Here is a 16,114-nt window from a genome sequence, read left to right on the forward strand (position 1 = left end):
AGTGACTGCGAAGGTCCTGAGATGGATGTTTGCCTGGAGTGTACAAAAGAGAAAAGTGGAGGCCAGTGTGGCTGGATTAGGATGAGTTGTAGTAGAAGTTGTAATCAGGAAAGTAAGCAGGCAGGAGCAGAATGGGGTAGGGAAGGTAAAACCTGTAGGGTTTACAAGGCATTGTAAGATCTGTGGCTTTTGTTCTGAAAGAGCGAAGCCATTATAGGATTTTGAGTGCATGTGTAGTACAATAAGATTTACATTTTAAAATGGTAATTTAGACATATGAAGAACATGTGAAAAATAGTTTTTAGGAGCCAAATTTAGAAACAAAGATTCAAGACAGAAAGCTATTGTGCTAATCCAGGCTGGAAATGGAGGTGCCAAGCACCAGGGTGGTAGCAGTGAATTTGACAAAAATAATAATATTCTTGCAATAGCAATGATATTTGCTGATAGATTAGATATGCAATAAGAAAATAAGGAATCAAGGATAATGCCAAGAAATTTTCCCTGACAAGCTGGAAAGAACATGAGAGAGAAAATGTTACTATCTGTCTGTCTGAGGAGGAAAAAATCAGAAATTCTTGTTCTTATATTCTCAGTGAGTTTCTGGTCAATCTTTCTCCCACCCTTATCCTTGAATTCTATTATTAATATACTATCTGCTTAAGTAAGCTTAAGATTTCTTTAAACATAAAATAAGTGTTGCTTTGGAAAAAAGTATAAGCTTTGGCTAAATATAATTTGAATTTGCACTATAATTCCAAATTGCTCCTTCTTACACTAAAAAAAAAAAAAAAAAATTGAAACCAAAAGAAGACTAGGTTCTTTTGTCCTTTTTGACCTGGAAGAACCAGTCTATATAATCCACAGCAGCAAAGCAATCAGTTGGGGCAAGCAAGTGTGATTTGCAAGGGACTGAATTTTACCTCCAACATGTCTGAATTCTGCCGGGTGCAGTGCTCATGCAGACCTCAGAATCAGAAGGTGAGGAATAGTCTCAGGTAAGAGAAGAGTACGGGATGACAGAACTGACTGCGATGGCTGCTAACTAATAGAAGAGTGCCTCTGTTAAGCATCTCTGAAAGGTCAAATAAAAACTTTCGTATAATGTACTATGAAAATGTATTCTCAGGAAGATGTGGAGTTTTCAACTTAAACTTCATATCTTATATTTCAACTTATCCTTCTAAATCTGCTACTCCTTGGTTTTTCCCACCCATTCAGTTTGCCTAAAGTCATAATCTTTTCTTTTGTTTTCCTCCCTGATGTTCACACTGCATATATAATCATTATCTAATATTAATACTACTAATAAATAGTAATGATATTAATTACTTATTGAGTTCTGTGTGTCAAGAATGGGGTTAATAGCTTTATATTCATAATCTCACTTAATTACCTCAACAACATTATGAGGTAATTACCATTATTATCATGAAGACACTAAAGCTTCTCAAATAATTAATTTGCCCAAGAAGATAGAATTTTAAAAAATAGAAAATGCAGGATATCTGACTTCATCAAATTATTCAGCCTTCCTATATTGTGTCAATACTACCACCTAAATTTTTATTTACTTCATCTACTTATCTCCATCACCATTACCACAATCTTAATTCAAGCCCACATTCATATATTTCTTTATTCAGTTAATACAGTCTGATCAATTGTGTCTTATCAATTGTGTCTCTCCCCTGCTCTTGCTCCCATACCCATTTTCCACATGGCAACCATAGATATTTCTCAAAACAGAAACAAAAATCATGTTTATCCTCCTGCATTAAACTCACTCATGCTATCATATTATCCTTAGTCTTTTTTTAAAATAGGTAAATTTTATTATATTTTATAAGATAATAAATTATATCAGAAAAATATAGGGCAGGGTGCTGGATTTAGTATTTCCACAGTGATCTTAGGAGTGGTTGCAAAATAAATGAACTGTCATGATTGGCTTTATTGAAAAGATGGTATTTGAGCAGAGATTTAAAAGAGGTGAGAAAGTGAGCCATGTGGCTCTTCAGAAGAGTTTTTCCACCCTTCCTGGGGAAGCATGGCTGACATCTCCAAGGAACAGCAAAGAGGGCAGTGTGACTATAGAAAGGAGAGTTTGGGGAAAGTAGTAGGAGAGGCCAGAGAATGCAGTGGATATAATAGGTAGTCAGATTGTGTAGGGCTTTATAAACCATAGTAAGGACATTGACTTTGAATATTATTTAAAAATAGAGGTCAACATTGGAAGTATGGAAGACATTTAGGAGATTTTTTCAGTTATCTAAGTGAGAGATGATAATGCCTTGAGCCAAAGTGGAAACAGTGGAGATGATAATAATTGATTAAATAAAGATTATATTGAAGTTTAGAGCCATCAAGATTCCCTAAAGTACTGGATGTGAGGTATGAGAGAAAAAAGGAGTCAATAATGCCTTTGAAGTTTTGGGCCCAGTGACTAAAAAAATGTAATTTCCATTAAGTAGCTGCATAGAATATGTCTGAGGGTGGGGAAATAAGGAGTTCAGTAACAGACATGTTAAATTTGAGATGTCTGATAGACACCCAAGTGGAGGTTTCAAATGAGCACTTCAATATATAAGTGTGGAGTTCACAGGAGAGGTCCAAGCTAGGGATTTAAAATTGGGAGTCGCGGCATATAGATGATATCAAGTCATAGATTAGATGGGTGTGTATAAACAGAGAAGAAAAGTCCAAAGTCTGAGCTCTGGGGTACCCAAATGTATAAGGACCTATTTAGACAGGCACATGTTCAGTCCTTTTCTTATGTCTGTATACCAGCTTTGCAAGTCCAGTTGCTTAAATTTTTAACATTCCCAGAGGTAATGAGGGATGGATACTAATTCACCTGAAAACAACAACAAAAAAAGTAGATTAAATTTAAGAAAAACCTTTTAATAATTTTAAAATAAAGTCATACCTGCCAAATAATGTACTTTTGCCAATATCTGTATTTTCTACCAGTAGTCAAATACGTAAAGGAAGCAAAATTGTAATGAGAACATCCTTTTGTAAATATAGAATCAGTGAATGAGAAATTTGCTGCATGATATCCAGGGTAATTTCAGTATAACATATTAGCTTGTTGAGCACATATGTACTTGCCAATGGATTGGTTCATTTTCCTTCCCTGTAGAAAGCAAGACACCTTTGAAGAATTTTCACTTTTTTTTATACATCTTTATTGGAGTATAATTGCTTTACATTGTTGTGTTTGTTGTTGTTGTATAATAAAATGAATCAGCTATGCGTATACATATATCCCCTTATCCCCTCCCTCTTGCATCTCTCTCCCACCCTCCCTATCCCACACCTCTAGGTGGTCACAAAGCACCGAGCTGATCTCCCTGGGCTATGCAGCTGCTTCCCACTAGTTATCTGTTTTACATTTGGTAGTATATATAAGTCCATGCCACTCTCTCATTTCATCACAGCTTACCCTTCCCCCTCCCTGTATCCTCAAGTCCATTCTCTATGTCTACATCTTTATTCCTGTTCTGCCCCTAAGTTCGTCAGAACAATTTTGGTTTTTTTTAGATTCCATATATATGTGTTAGCATATGGTTTTTGTTTTTCTCTTTCTGACTTACTTCACTCTGTATGACAGAATCTAGGTCCATCCACCTCACTGCAAATAACTCAATTTCATTTCTTTTTATGGCTGAGTAATATTCCATTGTATATATGTGCCACATCTCCTTTATCCATTCATCTGTCAGTGGACACTTAGGTTGCTTCCATGTCCTGGCTACTGTAAATAGTGCTTCAATGAACATTGTGGTACGTGACCATTTCTTACCTCCATGCTGGCTTTCATGTTAACACTTTAAATTTTAGATTAAAAAACACAATTCTTTTCAATTAATTTTTATAATTTACCATAATTTAATGGGCCCGAATCTTTGACTTGGTCCTCAAGTCACTAAGATTTGAGTCTGACTTTTACTGAAATGCCTTAAAACACCTACTTATAGATTACTATTTTGGGTAGTTCAACTGAATCTATTTTAACTTTATTCTTTGCATAGTCATTTCTTTATTAAATAAATATTCATGTACCAAACAGAACCTGTATTCTACTAGAGGAAGACAAATATTATAAAGTAATAAATAATAATTTTAAAAGGAAATTTATATAGTCCGTTTAGAACCTAAAAATGGAATAAAATTGAAAGTAAAAATGATAAGAGTAAGGAGGATTGGGAGTATTTGGTGATTGTTGTTATTTTAAACAGAGTGGCGAGAATAAGCCTAATTGAGGATATGATTTGGTGGAGGTAAAAAGTTAAGATATGTGGAAATCTGGGTGGATAGCATTTTAGGCAGAGGAAATAGGAGGAGCAAAATCCCTGTGGCAAGAGCATACCTCATTTATATATTCAAGAAAGAGTGATGTGGCTAATACAGTTAGGATGGAGAGAGTGAAAGAGAGGATGGCAGGAAGGAAATAATGGCAAAGATGGGAAAACCTTGTAGAGCATTTTAAGACCTGAACTTTTATTCTGAATGAAATGGGGAGCCACTGCAGAATTTGTAGAAAAGAAATTACTTGATCTGGCTTACATTTCTTTAGTATCACACTGGCTACTGTGTTGATCATAACATATGGGGCAGGTGCAAAAGCAGATCTTTGACGAAGTCTTTGTTACAATGCAGAGAAGAGACAATGACTTGATCTGAAAAGAAAGTTGTAGAGGTGGTGAGAGATGTTAGAGTCTGTATATATTTTAAGGCAGACCCCGTAGTAATTAATGACAGATTGGATATGGAGCAAGAGATAAAGAGAGTAGTTGAAGATTACTCCAATATTTTTGTCCTGTGCAACTGGAAGAATGGAGTTGTCATCAACTGACATGGGAAAATATTAGATGAATTAATTTCTCAGAGGATGTTGGGAGTTCCATTATAGGCATGCTAAGGTAGAGCTATGTATCAGACCTTTGAGCATGCATGTGGAATGAGTAGTTGAACATATGATTCAGGAGATCAGAAAGAGTTTTTCACTGTCTTTGCAGATTGGTGATGTTTATTGGCATGAGACCAGAAGAAATCACCAAGAAAGTGAATGTAAGTAGAAGAGGTCTAAAGACTAAGCACTGAAACATTTCCAAATTAAAACATTGGGGGTGGGAGAGAAAAGAAATGAAACTGAGAGATAGAGGCTAAGATAGATGAAAACTGAATTGACCACTAACTTTGAAATGTAGGTTGTTATTGATAACTTTGACAAGTAGAGCAATTTTTATGAACTGATTTCTCTTTAAGTAGAATTAATTTCAAGCATGTGGGTTTATTTCCATTTTCCCTCTGTGTCTAACACATAATTAGTAATGGTTTTCTCACTAAACCTCAAGAATATGATAATTTTTTATGGAATTTCTATGCTGTTGAATATCAACTGGGCACATGGCCACCAAGAATACATACTTCTAAGCCTCTCTTTCAGCTATATGAGACCTTGTAGCCAAAGGGATTTATTATTTGGAAATAAGTGGAAGTGTTTTGTGTAATGCTTATCCTTATCCTTCTATACCTATTGTCGCTTTCCTGGTGGTTGAAATATGTTGTGATGGTAAGAGCAGCCATCCTGGACCATGATTCTAAGGTTATTCACAGAGAAAGAATGAGAAGGAAAGAGGAGTAAGAAGGATTACCTGACACCATTAATATCAAAACAGCCCTGCCACCTACCCATATTTTTGCATGAGAAATAAATCATTGTTTTTAATTCTAATTATTATTGTCTTCACTCACAACTTAATAAATATAGGAACCAAAACAAAAACCTTTTCCTTTATACTAAATTTTCCTGTATAAAGTTAAGAAAAGAAAAAAAAGCACAAATAAATTATAGAAAGAAAACTCACATTAGGTATCAGTGAAAAGGAGCATATATTTTTTTTAATTATAGTCAGAGCAGTGGCTGGAGGAAATAGAAAAAAAAATGGAGAAGAAGCAGAGAATTTTGATTAAAGCACAAACATTTTATTTCAAGTGAAATTAAAATGTTACCCTTAAAAGCATGCTTAGTGAAGTTGCTGTAAATATGTGTAATATGATTTTCTAACCTCAAATATGGTCCTAAATTGAATTAATTAACCTAGTGTTTCTCAAAACATGTTCTCAAAATAATCCTCAAAAAGAAAGTGAGAAGTCTTGCATATTTTAATTTCCTTTTGAGGACAATATTTACATTGAGGGAGTTAGACTAATAACACATTAAGAACAGTAAAAATACTATTTGATTTTGTTCAACCAAAATTTCTCAAAGACTGCCCCCATGATGGCCATTTTCACATTGTTATTAATATCTAACACATGCTTTGGAAACAATTTGGCAAACTAAAGTTTTAGATAAAACTATGCTAATAGGAAAACTTTGTGTTATATAAAAGAAATCTGAGTATTGATTTTATTGATGCAGTAGCTAAAATATCTTTGCAAAAATTACAATAGTAAATAAGCTTTCATTTTCTGAATCCAGCTTAACTCTTCTTTCTAATCACCCCCTGGGTTTCTACTATCTTTCCTCTTGGTTAAAAATATAATAATAATAAACAAAACATGTGCTTCCTTGCCTGGAAGATTCCTGACAACCTGTGTGAAAAAGTAATTTATTCCTAAGCGGCAAATCTATTTAATACCTTCCAAAATGGAACCACCAATCAAGAATTAAAATTATATTTCAACCATGATCAAACAAACGTAGCATAATCAATTAGGTGTTAAAGCATCTAAACACAATTATCCAAATGCGTAACTGAATCCAGAAAGTATCTTCAAACTTAAAGCAAAGAAAGTAACACTTTCATGCTTATACATATATTTATAGAACACCCATGGATACAGGTGTAATTACAGCACTTTTAAAGACAGATATTTAATCTTAAAATCTTTACATTTATCATTTAGCTACATGTTAACTAAGCTTACAGTTAGATAACTTTAATGATTCTAAGAGCCACAAATATCTCCTAGATACATAAAAATGCTATAGAATTTTCTCTCAAGTCTGTATTTTTACTTCAAAATTATGTTTAATAAAATATTTATATTAGCAATTAGTTATAAAAGTTCATTATACTGATTTTTATTATTTTATACATGAATCATACTGATTTATAATAGGAAACAAACCATTTGATTACCAATACAAAAGTTCAAGTAAACTGCTTATTTATTACAATTAAACTTCCAAAATATTTGTTTATTGAGGCTTAGATATTAGTCAATAATTTTTCTAGGCACTAGGAATAACAGGATGACTAAGATACTGTTTCTACCATGTTATATGCCCCTTTAACAATGAATTCCTACTTTAGCTCAAAACAGGTCATTCACTGGTTATTGTATTAAATGAGTTAATAGTATCTTCCCTTTTGTTATGAAAGCAAGTATCTGTGTCTATCACAGTTCATGAGACATAGAAAGCATTTAAAAATATTGAAGTGAATGCTATCAAACTTAGCTTTGTTGGAAAGATTTACTATTTGTTGTAAAATATTCTTCCACATTAGTTTTTGAAATACCACATATTTAAAATTACATAAATCTGCATATGCTATGTTAGAAAGCTTATGTATTAATAGAAAATACCTGATTTATTCATAACTGATAATAAATAAATCTTTAAAATATGTCATAACACAGTTATAAAAGAAAATAATCATATAACTACATATCCAAGTTATGAGATGACAAAATTATTTTTAGATAAGAACATTAGTAAATGTATAATATTCCATTTTATTAAGCTACATAAATATACTTCAGAGTTCTAGGGAAAAATAAAATGGCTCTAGATTAGCTGTTAGAATCAGATGATATCAGAGGAAGAAAATAGTAACATGCTTAACTAGGCTTACCCTGAGAAGTCCAAATCCTGTACAAGATAGTGTAATCAAGTAATGTTTTGAATTATCATACTGGCACTAATAGGTTTAGATAACTGATAAAATGCTATACATGGAGTAGTGGCAAGGAGCTGAGAACACAAATACAATAAAAATAAAATCAAAGGAGTCCCGAATATGGTGAAGGATGAGCATATATGTTGCAACATGTGAAAATTTTCAATAAATGTGGGTACAAAATTCCTCCTGGCAAAATGGAATATCAATAAATTTTCCCCAAAAAAGTCCAGGAAACAAGGATATTTAGGCTAAATCTTGAAAATTGATTAGGAAAATAGGAGTCAGAGAAGTAGGAAAATGCCTTCTAAGTATAAGAAAAGAATTTTTCAAGGGCCTTCCCCGTGGTCCCGTGGTTAAGGCTTCACACCCCCACTGCAGAGGGCACGAGTTTGATCACTGATTGGGGATCTCACATGCTGTGCAGCGTGGCCAAAAAAAAAAAAAAGGAAAAGAAAAAGAATTTTTCAAAAGAATTGAGTAGTGATATCATGTGGAACCTCTAAAAACAAGGAAGGGTTTTGTTTAACTGGTATGTAGCCAGGGTAGTGATGAACAATGAGAGGAGGTTCAAACAGAAAGCTGAAGAAATATCTTTACTAAAGTAGCACGTAATAGGGAAGATCTTGGATATCATATATTAGCCATGGAGAAAGTATTAATTATTTTAAATACTGTAGTAAACTTAAGAGAGTTGTTACAGGGAAATATTTGGTTGATGGCCTGGGAAGCAAAGAAAGGTGGAGGAAGGTGTATCAGTAAGGATTATATGAGGTTGAAAAAGAAAGAAACAGAGCTTGATCTAGAAATAGCATCTATTAAACTCATTGCTAAATTTTTTTCTGGTTCCTAAGTAAGTGACAGATAAAAGTTGGTTACAAATTGTGTATAGACATACCTCATTTTATTGCACTTCACTTTATTGTACCTCACAGACATTGTATTTTTTTACAAATTGAAGGTTTTTGGCAACCTTGCATTGTCATATGATGGTTAACATATTTTTTAATCACTAAGTAATTTTTCAATTAAGGCATATACATTTTTTCATACATAATGCTATTGTATACTTAATAAACTACAGTATAGTGTAAACATAACTTTTATATGCACTATTGTATACTTAATAAACTACAGTATAGTGTAAACATAACTTTTATATGCACTGGGGAGCCAGAAGAGTTTGTGTGATTTGCTTTATGAGAATATTCTCTTTAGTGCAGTGGTGTTCCTGTGAAGGGATAAAGTTGATGGAAAGGTCTCTAAACCCAAAAGGCTGCATTGACTGGGATGACCTTGACTGAGATATTCAGTGCAGAATAGAAGGTGATAGGTTGAAGGGAAAAATAAATTCAGTTATTGATTTTATTTTAAAATTTAATATATCTTTTACATAATCAAAAAATATATAAGCCTCTTGGAATTATAGTTTTCAAACTCAGGAAAGGTATCTGATTTGAAGATGTATATATTTAAGTATTGGCATTTATCTTATTTGGAATCACCCTCTCCAGTCAATACATAATTAAATATTGTGAGATGCACCTTCTAATTTGGATGTGGGAAATTACTCCTCACAAAGTAAGTTTTCCAGAGATAGCCATGACTAGTGAGAGTTATCCCTTGACTGTACATTTACTTTGAAAAGCAGGAGATAATCTCAGCCTTTGGTAAAATTTATCACTTAATATTGATAAAACTCTCAGAAACCTAGGTATAGAAGGGACAATGTTCCACCTTATAAAAGTATCCACAAGACAGCTACAGGTAATATTATGCTTAATGGTGAAAAAAGATGTTTTCCACTTTGATCAGGAACAAAGCAAAAAAGCCCTTGACTACAGTACTATAGAACATCACACTTGAAGTCCCAGGCCTCGTCACCTGTGGAATTCAAGCCACGGTCTCTCCCAGGCTTGCTTCAGCCAGCATCTCTATTTTCCTTTGTGTCTCTTCTCACACTTGGACCCCTGGCCTTTAGTCATCCCCACCTGCAGTATTTACAGTGCCCGGCAGGAGTCAGGCTTCAGTGTCTTTTCACAGATGTTCCGTCTGCCATTAATGAACCTCCTACTCCAACTCTGCATACCCTCATCTTTCTAGATTCTACTTCAGGGTTATCATGAAGCCGTCACTTAGATATAACTTTTTGCCTCCATAGGCACCTCTGTGCATAAAAGTTATGTTTATTTATCTCATGTGATTGAAATTTTGAGTTTATACATCTTACTCCTGAATGAAGGCTTTAAGGGCAGGAGTCGTTTCTACTCCTTAGCACAGAGCAGAAGCTCTTTTTCTTTTTACCTAGGTGCTTTTTAATGATGATAAAATGTATGGTTTAAATCACTCATTTTATAATAATTTTGCTTTAGGTTGTGACAGAAATGAACTTTACAGAAGTCGTGTTCCTGCGATAACAAATAAAGATGTGACCTTCCAGTTGTGTAGAGCTCATAAATGCTGTGTAAGTGCGTCAGGTGCGCTAAGGAACCTGGAGCTAAGTGGGCTACTTCTGAGAGAGAGAGACTTAACTATGTTCACAAAGGTAAGCCTTCATTGTTTCCTGCCAACATTTGATAGTTGCTTTTGGGGCAAACTAAACCAATAAAATTTTAAACTGTTCCTCCCCAGTAAAGAGACTGAATATTTGGTCACTTTGGTGCACCTGTGTCTTGCGAATTGTCCAGCTGGAGATGGAGGTTTAGAAAGTTTCAGTCTTGTTTAAGTCTCGTCCCATTGGACTGGTCTCGTGATTTCCTACACACCATGTCTGTCTACCTTTTCCTGTCTAGCTTTCCTTGGTGTTGTTCATGCGTAGATTGTCTCCTGTACCTGCTCAAACCTTGGTCCATTCTCATTTGTACCATGGAAGTTTGTCATGCTGGATACTGTCAGAATTAATCTTACTTAAGTTTGTGTTAAGCCACAAACCACGCGTTTTCTATATTTTCTGTTTTGTTAATATTTTTGTGGTTTCTGTGTTTATATTTTTATGGTTTCTCTTCAAGAAATAGTATGGGAAGGGAAATAGCAAGACGTAAAGAGCAAAAAAGTCATCATTCTCTTTAAATTGTTAGAACGTCTACCTGCAGTCATAATTATAATGCACTGTGGTATGTGTTCAAATAGGAAATATATGTAACGTCCCGTAGGAGCAGCAAATTCAGTTGTGGTGAGGGTGTGTCATGGAAGTAATCACAAAGCAGATGACTCTTCATTGGGGTCCTGAAACGTTAGCGTGCGTGCCCTATGTCCAGTAGTGGTCTGGAGGGGTCAGGAAGCCTGCCTTTCAGTTTGAGGGAACAGAGGGTTTGAGGTTCTCTCTCTTCTATTGCTCTAGTATACTGCATAGTAGCTAACAAAATACTGGGTTTATAGTTGACATTTACATCGCTGATTGATCATCAAGATTGACATGTATTATTGGAACTGAAAATCGGAAGAGTCTTATGCTTTTTAGGTTTTTCTTCTTTTTCCTTTGTCTCAAAAGTATGTCGTACTTTACTGAGTGGTTGGCAATAAAGTTTGCAGTATTCAGTGTATTCAGTTTTAGTACCTAAATAGAATTAAAGTGTTGCTGTAAACTGGAATGAGACTTTGTTACTGACAAGTTTTGGAACACATCAGTTCATCAATTACCTTTTTGGGAAGATTGTTGTTAATGATTTTTAAAATGTGGCTGTAAACCTCCAATTGACTCAAGAAAAGCAAATAAGTCAAGATTGACAAATGTATAGGCTCTTCATCTTATTGTGTGTGTGGTTTTTTTTTTTTTCCTTGTAGTTTTTTGTCAAGGTATAAAGAACTCTATCACTCTTAAGACAGTAAACTTCATGGGCTGTAATCTGACATGGCAGGGAGCAGATTACGTGGCCAAGATCTTAAAGGTGATTTTATGTTTAAACTTTCATGGAAACATATGTGATTGAAGCACATTAATACGTTGACACAGATGGCAGTTAATTTTTGTCTTTTGATACCTGTGAGTGCATCTTTCATTTTGTTGAAAGAATATGACCAGTTTTCAGTTTGGGATTCTACCATTTAGTAAAGATAGTCCAGTTAATTTTAGAAATAAGAGATTTAATATATAATACATAATAATACTTTTATGTATTTTTAGTTACTGAAAACACTGATTGTGATGCTGTGCAGAAACTATGCCATTATAGTCTTCAAGATTTAAATGAATCAAGTGTCTATTAGCTGCTGTAGTTTATAAACTAATAAAAATTACTACATCAGCAACTTGTAAATACAATTTTTCAACTAATGCCTTAACAAGTTTACAGTGGTTATAATTACTGTACTTAGGCCTAAATTATTTAGTAATTTGGCATGAAGCCTTTTTAGTAGTTTGCTGGTGCAGATCAGGGATAGGTAAACTATGGCTGGTGGGCCAGATCCAGCCTGCCGCCTGATTTTGTAAAGAAAGTTTTTTTGGAACCTAGTCGCACCCATTGTTGACGTGGTAGCTCTAGCTACTTTCAGCCTACACCAGTGGGGTTGAGTAGTTGCAACAGAAACTGTATAGCCCACAAAGCTGGAAATGTTTAAATTTAGATTTTAAAAATTGAAGAATTCTTTGAGCCTCTACAGGGCAAGTCCACTGACCCCTGGGGGAGAAAACAGTCAAGAACTTGGGTGCCGAAGCCAAATGGCCTAGGTTCAAACTCCCTTTCTCCCTTTTCATAGCTAGTGATCATGGACAAATCACTTAACCTCTATGCCTCATTTGGGTTTAAATGAACTCATTTGTATAAATAGTGCTTGGCACATACTAAGCACTGTGTAAGTGATTGCTGTTATTTCTGCTTGGAGCTCTTATAAGCTATTGTTAATAGGAAAATGACACTAATGATTTTCCTTTTAGAGTATCAAAGGCACTTTGAGTCGTTTATTTTTTCAAGAATGTAACAAGACTTTTCTCATTTAAAGTCAGTATTCCCTGGTACCAGAATTTATTTTATGAATAAAAAGAATTGAATGTCTTTAAGACAAGACTTGTGGTTAAATGTCAAACCATTATTTTCCCAAGGCACATCAAACTGGCTGTGCATAGTCCAGGCCTCTGAAGTTTGTGTGCATACCCTAGGTAGGATGTGAGATCCATGTTGTGAATATAGTTTTAAAAATAATGCCTGGGAATTCCCTGACTCTCCAGCAGTTAGCACTCTGCGCTCCCAATGCAGGGGACGTCGGTTCAATCCCTGCTCAAGAAACTAGGTCCCACATGCAATAAGTAGAAGATCCGGCAGGCCGCAGCTAAAGGCCCGGCACAGCCAAACAAACAAACAAACAAATAAATAAATATTTTTTCAAAATAAATAAAATAAAATAATGCCTTAGGAGTTAGGGCAACAAAATTTTAGAACCTATTTAGCTTTGTATCATGAAAAACTATCTGTGTAGTTTATAATGTACGTAAGTTAAACGTATAGAACTTTGTGTATATAATTTGTTAAAAAGTAAGATACATATTAAAAAGTTTTCTTATGGGTTGCCCAGTCAGGTGTTTGGAAACCATCCCTGACAGAATGATGAAATTTAGAGCCTCAGCAATGATAGAATTTAGAACCAATTCCCTGACTTAGAAGATAAGGAAAATAATTCTTAGACTGTAATTGAGTTGTCCAACTTTATATAACTGTTCAAAAACAGGTCATCCAGTGGCTGGAATCTAATCACTGACTGACTAGAATGTGGGTCACTGGACTCGTAAAGCAGAACTGACTGTTTAATTTCTCAGCTTGATTCTCCTGGCACATATGCTTGATACGTGTGTGTGTAAATCTCTGACATAATGAGCCATACTCAGTAGGCACACCCTGTTTCCTTATTGAAGCATCTTAATTTTGTCCCATTAAATCTTTGAAGTATCAGACTATCAGAAGGCATGAAGAAACCTGGGCTGAGAGGCTTCGTTCCAGGAGACCTGATCTTGACTGTATGCCTGGTTGGAGGCACATCCCTCTGAACTGCAACAAGCTCATTGGTGACCTGGGTTCGTGCTTTTGCAGAATCTCTTAGTGAGGATTTATGGCTTGGAGGTAAATTCTAAAATTGAAAATATTGAATTTTTAATATAATATATGCTTAGCTTTTGGCGTGATACTGTTGTGATAGGATTTTTTTCAAAGCCTCATTTTCCTGATAGCTTTTATGTTGCTTTTAAACTTTCTCTAAGAGTTGCATGTATTCTTTACAGAAAATACACAGTAACAAGAGAACAATTACCTATAAGCTTAATACCCAGACATAAGCACTGTTCATTTTGGTGTATATATTTTCAGTCCTTTTTTTTATATATAAATACATTTATACACTTAGGGATTACTAAACTAGAATTGTAGTATACTTGCTATTTCATATTCCTGCTTTTTTCACTTAATGAGGTATCACGTAATATTCCATCATATTGATGTCCCATAGTTTAATCAATTCTTTGCAATTATATTTAGACAGTTTGCTTTTCCCTGTCACAAGCAATGTGAATACATTGTATATACACCTCTGTGTCCATCGGGCTTACTTGTGTAGAATAAGATAGTACAAGTGGAATGACTAAGTGTGACATATTTTTAACACTTTTGATACACATTGCCAAATCACCACCCAGAAAGGCTATGCCAATTTGTAGTCCACCCCAAGAGTGGATGTGAAGCCTGCCTCTCACAAACACTGGCTGGTAGCACTTTTAAAAAACTGAAAGACTACAAAACTGAGTACCTCTCCCTTTTTTAGGCAAGTGGGATTACTCCAAATTTTATACCTTTTTTCAGTTAATTTAGTATGACCATCTTAGCAAGTCAGTAAATTTGCATCTACTGCATCATGTTTTGTGACTGTTCAGTGTTCTGTTATATGAATATGCCACAGTACACATAGCTTATCCAATCTTGTATGAAAGGTATGTCCAGTTTTTCAGTTACAAAAAGTACTCTGATATATATCCTTACCTATATCTCTGACTATTTCTTTTGGTTAAATTCTTAGAAAGAGAGTTGTTGCATCAAAAGGGTATAGACATTTGGAAGACTTTTCTTACAGGATCGTGGCTTAATCTGATAGGAGAATAACCACATTTTGTTTTATTTTGTGTTCATTTGATTTACTGGTGAGCTTTACTGGCTGTTTGTATTCATTTGGCTAGTTGGTTAATGACACCGTGTGTCCATTCTTCTGCAGTGACAGTTTGTAAGGGTTGTATCATATCCTGTCAGATCCATATGTCTGACTTGTTATTTCTGTATGTCACGGGGTGTTGAAAGACTCCAATTACTTTAATGTGATGGTCCACTCAACACTTAAATAAATGACTCATGATAGTTTCCTTTCATGTAATAGTTTTTAATACCTGTGCCTTTGTGATGATCCCTTTTGTTTGAATGAGTAGGTTGTTCAGCCCCAGAAATACTAGAAGTCATGATCATTTTTTCTGGGTTTTGTCCGACGTTTTACCACGAGAGTTCTTGACCATCATACTTTCATGATAGGTTTTTAGTATGTATTCTCTATCCACACATTGTTTGAATTTGTTATTATTTGTATCCTAGAAAACGGTACTTTTGGGCTACCCTGGTGGCGCAGTGGTTGAGAGTCCACCTGCCGATGCAGGGGACACGGGTTCGTGCCCCGGTCCGGGAAGATCCCACATGCCGCGGAGCTGCTGTGCCCCTGAGCCATGGCCGCTGAGCCTGCGCGTCCGGAGCCTGTTGCTCCGCAACAGGAGAGGCCACAACAGTGAGAGGCCCGCGTACCGCAAAAAAAAACAAAAAAACAAAAAACAACAACAACAACAAAAAAGGTACTTTTCTAATGTTGTACGTCCCTTATGATTTTAGCAGATAATTTACTAATTAAAGAGAGTTATACTTGTAAATTTTTCTCATCTCTACTCAGAAAGAGGTGAACCTAGATACTAAGACTGCTTCCACCAAGAGCATTGTTTCCTTCTTGTGAAACCTCTGAATTCTTGCAAGGAGTACTTTAATCATTTGTCAGTTTCACAAGTAATTATTTTAATACCTATTGTGTGCCAGATACGTGTTTAGGCACTAGGGATAAAGCAGTGAACCAGACACACAAAAGTCTTGCCCTCATGGAGCTTACATTCTAGTGAAGGAGTTCAGATAGAAATGAGTAAACGGAGAAGTAATATAATTTTAGATAGTAGGAGGTGCAAAAATATCTTA

At 35.0% G+C, this 16,114-nt stretch overlaps 1 pseudogene; it reads left to right on the forward strand.

Moving 5' to 3' along the window:
- Window positions 1–930: 930 nt before the first annotated feature.
- LOC132508716 (centrosomal protein of 78 kDa-like) lies at window positions 931–15,395 on the forward strand (annotated as a pseudogene).
- The last annotated feature ends 719 nt before the right edge of the window (window positions 15,396–16,114 follow it).

Source organism: Lagenorhynchus albirostris, chromosome 18 (assembly GCF_949774975.1).
Source record: "Lagenorhynchus albirostris chromosome 18, mLagAlb1.1, whole genome shotgun sequence".
NCBI lineage: Eukaryota > Metazoa > Chordata > Mammalia > Artiodactyla > Delphinidae > Lagenorhynchus > Lagenorhynchus albirostris.